Raw genomic sequence first — 7363 nt, forward strand, 5'->3', positions numbered from 1 at the left:
TTTTTCTCAGCTTATTCAGTCTCTTAGTGTAGCTGGCTCTGATGCTGCTGCCCCAGCAGATGACAGCAAAGAATATCACACTGGCTACAACAGACTGGTAAAAGATCTGCAGCATCTTGTTGCACACATTAAAGGACCTGAGCTTCCTCAAGAAGTGGAGTCTACTCTGTCCCTTTCTGTATACAGCCTCTGTGTTGAACTTCCAGTCCAGTCTGAACTGTTGTCCAGGTGAACTCCTCCACCACCTCCATCTTCTTACCCCGAATGGACACAGTGTCAAAGCCAGTTTTCTTCCTCCTGAAGTCCACAACCATCTCCTTGGTCTTGCTTACATTCAAGGTCAGATGGTTGTTCCCACACCACTTCACAAAGCTGTCCACCAGACCTTTTATACTCTGTATCCTCCCCACCGCTGATACACCCAACCACTGCAGAGTCATCTGAGAACTTCTGCAGATGGCAGGACTCAGTGTTGTACTGAAAGTCTGAGGTGTACAGGGTGAAGAGGAACGGTGAGAGGACAGTCCCCTGAGGTGCTCCTGTGCTACTGACCACCCGCTCAGACTCACATCCCTGCAGTCGTACAAACTGTGGTCTGTCTGTCAGGTAGTCAGTGATCCTGGAGGTTATGGAGGAGTCTACCTGCATCTTCAGGAGCTTCTCTCTAAGCAGGACAGGCTGTATGGTGTTAAAGGCACTGGAGAAATCAAAGAATGTGATCCTCAGTGCTGTTAGCCTTGTCCAGGTGTGAGAGAGCTCGCTGGAGCAGGTAGACAATAGCATCATCTACTCTACCTGCTATGGTACTTTGTCAATATAGGTTACGGTTCCCCGGTGGGTAATTTTGGTAGATGTTTGGTGGTGTTTAAAAGCACACCAAGATGATATCTAAGAACTAAAGAGGACTAAGACCCATGGCTTTCATCTGGGCATCAAAGTGGCACTAGTAAGTATTCACAGCGCTACATTTTTTTCCACATTTTGTTATGTTAGAGACGTATTCAAAAATCGATTAAATTCATTATTTTTCTAAAAAAATGATAACAGTACCACATACTTACAATATAAAAGAATCTGGAAGTTGAGTCATGGCAACTGGACTTCCTTTAGTTAGTTGAAACGTTTCGCTACTCATCCAAGTAGCTTCTTCAGTCTGAAGATAGTTGGTTAGAGGCCGCAAATTTATGCTCCAAGGCTGGTTTCACTCCACCCCTTGCCCTGAATAGGCTCGTTAGGTGAAACAAAGGATGGGGGGGTGTGAAGGATGTAATGATCACACCTCTGCCCACCCCCTCGTAACACCTAAATGGGTCGTTAAGTGTGTCCAACCTGGTGCAGGTGTGAACTGGTTCTGGCCTTTTGGGGGATAGATGAAAGGGCAGCATGATAAATAGAAGACAGGTTGTGTCTAAGTCCTCCACCTCTGTTGAGAGAGGGAGTGTTGATTTGCACATGCAGGGCTTCCCTCACCCCTCTCTCAAACCACTTGTCCTCTTTGTCCAATATTTTAACGTCACAGTCCTTAAATGAGTGTCCTTTATCCTTAAGATGAAGGTACACAGCTGATTCAGGACCTGAGGTGTTACTCCTCCTGTGCTGTGCCATCCTCCTGTGTAGCGGCTGTTTGGTTTCTCCAATGTACAGTTCAGGGCATTCCTCACTGCATTGGACCGCATACACTATATTGCTCGTCTTGTGTTTTGGAGTCCGATCTTTGGGATGTACAAGTTTCTGTCTAAGTGTGTTAGTGGGTTTGAAATAGACAGGGATGTTGTGTTTTCTGAAAATCCTCTTCAGCTTCTCTGAAACCCCAGCCATGTAAGGTATGACCAGGTTTTGCGTAGGACCTGGGACTCAGACTGTCTGTGGTTCAAAGTCCTGATGACTCCTATTTTGTGTTGTAGTGGATGATGTGAGTCGAACAACAGGTACTGGTCCGTGTGGGTGGGTTTTCTGTAAACCTCTATTTCCAGTCTTCTGCCTGCCACTGTGATGACCGCACAGTCCAGGAAGGCCAAACGGTTATCTTTGGTGTCCTCTCTAGTGAAACTGATGTTGGTGTCTACTGAGTTTATGTGGTCTGTGAAAGACTGTAACTCCTGGGTCTTGATCTTCACCCAGGTGTCATCCACATATCTGAACCAGTGGGTCGGTGTCGTCCCTGGGAAGGAGTTGAGAGCTTTCTTCTCCACCTCTTCCATGTATAGGTTTGCTACAATGGGTGACACTGGGGAACCCATGGCACAGCCGTGTCTCTGTTTGTAGAAGTCCCCTCTGTACGTGAAGTACGTGGTGTTGAGACACAGGTCCAGGAGCAAACAGATCTGGTCGGGGCCGAGGTTGGTTCTGGTGCTGAGGGAGCTGTCTTCTTCCAGTCTTCTCTTCACAGATGTCAATGCGTCCGTAGTGGGGATGCTGGTGAAGAGAGACGTAACGTCAAAGGATACCATGGTTTCATCCGTATCCAGTTCCAGGTCCCTGACCTTTGCCGTAAAGTCCTCTGAGTTGTGGATCCGTGTGTCCAACTAGTGGGGGCAATACTGTGGCCAGGAATTTGGCAAGGTTGTATGTTACTGAGTTAATACTGCTGACTATAGGTCTGAGGGGGGCTCCTTCCTTGTGTATCTTGGGAAGGCCATAGAGGCAAGGAGTGGCTTCCCCAGGATACAACCTGTAATAGGTTGCCCTATCAATGGCATTTTCCAGTTCCAGATGTTTCAGGCAGTCTATTACCTTCTTCTTGTAATTGCTGGTGGGGTCCCTTTTCAGTTTTTCGTATGTGTGCTTATCCTCCAGAAGCGAAATCACCTTGGCATGATAGTCTGCAGTGTTCAGAATGACCGTGCATCTTCCTTTGTCCGCAGGAAGGATGGTAATAGTCTCATCCCTGCTGAGTGATGTCAGCGCAATTCTCTCATCCTTGGTGAGGTTGGCATCTGGTGGTTGTGCACTGGAGAGAGCTGCAGAGACTTTGAGTCGAAGTTCTTCTGCTTCTGCCAGTGGTAGGTTGTTGTTTCGGATGGCGGTTTCAGTCACTGTAATGAAATCCACAACAGGAACTTGTTTTGGGGTGACTGCATAGTTTAGGCCTTTGGATAAGACCTCCCTCTCTGGAGGGGTTAGTTCTCTGTCTGAGAGATTCTTAACCCATTTCTCCTTGGTGTCCTCTGTTGTGGTCTCGTCATTCTTATTTCTCCATGTACGCTCCTCAGCGGTTTGCTTTTTGGTCAGAAGAATGTCAAACTTCTTTGTTTGCCTCTCCTCCTCATCTGCGCTTTCTGGACAAACTCCACAACTGCCTCCATTGCTGGTTTAGGAAGAGCATCACATAATTTGTCGTGGAGGTTGTTGGATCTGTGTTCTAAAGTGTCCTTGGTGTAGTGTGTCAGTCTTATTCGTTCATCAAGCAGATGTTTCTGTGCTATCTGAAGGATCTTGGATGCTCTATGGCTTCTTACTGTAGAATGCAGCCGTAGGCTGACCGGCAAGATGTTCTGCTGTCTGCATCTGAGGTTGAAGCGAAGATGGTTCCTGTAGTCTGCTACTTTTCTGGCTGTCCTTTCATATTCCCGCACCAACTTGAGGGTTTCTGCCCCAAAGTGTGCAGTAATATGTCGGTGAAGATTCTCAGTCGAAACCAAACAGCCGCTACACAGGAGGATGGCACAGCACAGGAGGAGTAACACCTCAGGTCCTGAATCAGCTGTGTACCTTCATCTTAAGGATAAAGGACACTCATTTAAGGACTGTGACGTTAAAATATTGGACAAAGAGGACAAGTGGTTTGAGAGAGGGGTGAGGGAAGCCCTGCATGTGCAAATCAACACTCCCTCTCTCAACAGAGGTGGAGGACTTAGACACAACCTGTCTTCTATTTATCATGCTGCCCTTTCATCTATCCCCCAAAAGGCCAGAACCAGTTCACACCTGCACCAGGTTGGACACACTTAACGACCCATTTAGGTGTTACGAGGGGGTGGGCAGAGGTGTGATCATTACACCCCTCCCATCCTTTGTTTCACCTAACGAGCCTATTCAGGGCAAGGGGTGGAGTGAAACCAGCCTTGGAGCATAAATTTGCGGCCTCTAACCAACTATCTTCAGACTGAAGAAGCTACTTGGATGAGTAGCGAAACGTTTCAACTAACTAAAGGAAGTCCAGTTGCCATGACTCAACTTCCAGATAACTTCACCTGGACGACTGAGAATCTTCACCGACAATATAAAAGAAGTTTGTTTGAAATCTATTTAAAATGTATAAAAAACTTAAAAACGAAAAACAAAACCTATGCACATAAGTATTTTCCTGTTGCATCCTGTTGCAGACAGCTTGATTGGAGTCGAGCTGTGGGAAGTTCAGTTGATTGGACATGATTTGGAAAGGCATACACCTGTCTATATAAAGTCCCACAGTTAGCAGTGCATGTCAGAGCACAAACCAAGCCACAAAGTCCAAGTAATTGTATGTAGACCTTCGAGATAGGTTTGTATCAAGGCGCAGATGTGGGGAAGGGTATAGAATTCATTGAAGGTCCCAATGAGCACAGTGGCCTCCATTATCTGTAAATGGAAGAAGTTTGGAACCACCAGGGGCACCTGGCTAAACTTAACGATTGAGAGAGAAGAGCCTTCGTCAGGAAGGTGACAAAGAACCCTTTGGTCACTCTGTAAGAGCTCCAGCATTTCTCTGTGGAGAGAGGAGAAGGCTCCAGAAGAAAAACCATCTCTGCAGCACTCAACCAATCAAGCCTGTATGTTAGAGTTGCCAGATGAAAACCAATCCTCAGTAAAAGGCACATGACAGCACACTTGGAGTTTGCCAAAAGGCACTTGAAAGACTAGAAAATTCAAAATTCTCTGTTCTGATGAACATAGATTTAACTCTTTAGCCTGAATGCTAAAGCATCAGGAAGTAAACCAGGCACTGCTCACCACCTGGCCAATACCCTCCTTACAGTACAGTGAAGCATGGTGGTGACAGCATTCTCTTGTGGGGATTCAATTTTTTAAATTCAATTCAATTTTATTTGTATAGCACCAATTGACAACAGAACTCATCTTAAGGCACTTTTCAGTGTGAGGTCTAAGTCCTCCATACTCCATTTTATAATTATACTCTGTAAGGAGTATAATTATATAAACAATTATATAGTTAAGGGTAGGTAGATAGGGGTGTTTTTCAGTGGCAGGAACTGGGGGATTAGTCAGGATCAAGGGAACATCCTTGATGATAACCTGTTGCAAAAAGCTCTGGACCTCAGATGGTTCATCTTTCATCAGGACAACACACACCTTACTTTCAGATTCACAGAAAAAAGCCTGTAGATAAAGGTGGGATTAAGGTCATGAATCAGCAACAACATTGAAGTTGAAGTGGTGAATGTAACACTGTAAGCTTGAAACCTGCAAACCTAAGTATCAACCAGAGAATGGGGTGTTGTTCTTAAGTAATAACTGACAAACTGCAAACACATATCTTTGTACACATAGCTTCATGAATTTTCTGCACACCCAGTTTCATAGATAAAAGAAACACATCTTCACTTAGCTTAGCTGAGTCATCACATAACATTAAAATAATATAAAATTTCTTCTACAGCAGACACATAAATGTATAGGATTACAAGATTTAGATTACAAGTATAATCCTAAATGTACATGTCTATAAAATGAATTTCACAGATAGAGGAGTTTGCTAAATGCCTAATTTATTTTGTGGATGCAGGTTTAAATTTTACAGGTAAGACTGAATGATCAAGGGAGCACTGTGGACAAGGGCTGAAGATGGAGAAGGGCTGAAAAACTCATTTCCACCCTCCACTGCCTCATCCTGCCTCAGGTTGTGTAACATATTACTCCATAGCACACTGACCTACAGTTTGTATGGTTCGTATGAGTGTGGGTTTAAAGCAAGGTGGTAGTAGACATAGTAAAGAGAAGACCAAAACAAAAGAGAGTTAGAGGCTGGGTGAGGTGCAATGCTTATTTATGTCCCTAAAAAGTCAGAATGACTGAACTCAAGGCCTTTATTTATAATAGAAAGATTATTTAAAAGGAAAATAATTTTACAGTCTTCGACTTGGAAGACTATCCCTGCTGTCTCTCCCCTCCCTGTGCAATCACATAATCTCATATAATAACAAGACAATGTGTAATAATAGCTCTATGGCAGATGTCAGTAATATTAGTATAATCTCTTCAAAGCAGATCACAATCTTTGCCACCATAGTTTTTCCTTTAGTCAAGTCAAGTCTTCAAAATGTTCAGGGTAGTGGGAGGAGAATAACAAGAGGGTAGTAGCCAGCTCATTTACCTCAATGGACATGCATTAGATCATTTCTATCATAACCTATGACCTTCCCACCAGAAGTATTTTAAATTCTATTCTAAATAGGAGCCAATGGAAAGAAGCTAATTTAGGAGATACATGATCTCTCTTATTCCAGCTACAGCATTTTTGGATTAACTGGAGCCTTTTTGAGGAGTTATTGTGAAACTCTATTAGTAATTAATTACAATAGTCCAATCTAGAAGTAACAAATGCATGGACTAGTTTTTCAGCATCACTTTGAGACAGGACACTCATTATTTTGGTGGAGGAAGGCAGTTCTAGATATTTATTTTATATGTGATGTAAAGGAGATATCCTGGTCAAAGATAAATCCAACATTCCTAACAGTAGTACTTGAGGCACAATGTAATGCCATCTAGGGTAACAATATTATTAGACATCATATCTCTGAGATTTTTAGAACCAAACAAAATAACCTCTGTCTGAATTTAGGCATAGAAAATTAGAGGACATCCAGGCTTTCATGTCTTTTAACCATGCTTGAAGCTTGACTGATTGATTTATTTCTACATAGATATACATAGTTGGTTGTCATCTGCATAGCAATATAAATGTATAGTGTTTCCTAGTAATATTGCCAAACGGGGTCATATATAGAGTGAAAAGAGTTGGTCCAAGCACAGAACATTGTGGAACTCAAGTAAAGACAAGTAAAGAGAGAAGTCTACTGGCTGACACTAAGAGAAGATTCTTTGTGACCTCTATCAACACCTACTTGTGGGTCTTAGAGTTTGAAAATGTAGAATGGGAGACAGAGCCTTTCACTATCAAGATCATCTCCTGTGAAATCAGCTCCCAGTTTGGGAGGCAGACATCCTCTCTACATTTTAGGCTTAAAACCTCTCTTTTTAAATATTTTTATAGGTTGGTCTGCTGGGGGACCTCCACTCTCCTCACTTTTTCTCCATCCATCCAAATGCCACTACTGCATGTCATTAACTTTGTGTCTTCTCTCTCCCATGTTTTTTTTTTTTCAACCTCTCCACCTTCCCCTCATGCACCTTTCTGAAT

At 43.4% G+C, this 7363-nt stretch overlaps 1 pseudogene; it reads right to left on the reverse strand.

Annotated features, from left to right (window-relative positions):
* Positions 1-1386: 1386 nt before the first annotated feature.
* On the reverse strand, positions 1387-6325 carry LOC113165458 (annotated as a pseudogene).
* Between the last annotated feature and the right edge of the window lie 1038 nt (positions 6326-7363).

This window comes from Anabas testudineus, chromosome 13 (genome assembly GCF_900324465.2).
Source record: "Anabas testudineus chromosome 13, fAnaTes1.2, whole genome shotgun sequence".
Lineage (NCBI taxonomy): Eukaryota > Metazoa > Chordata > Actinopteri > Anabantiformes > Anabantidae > Anabas > Anabas testudineus.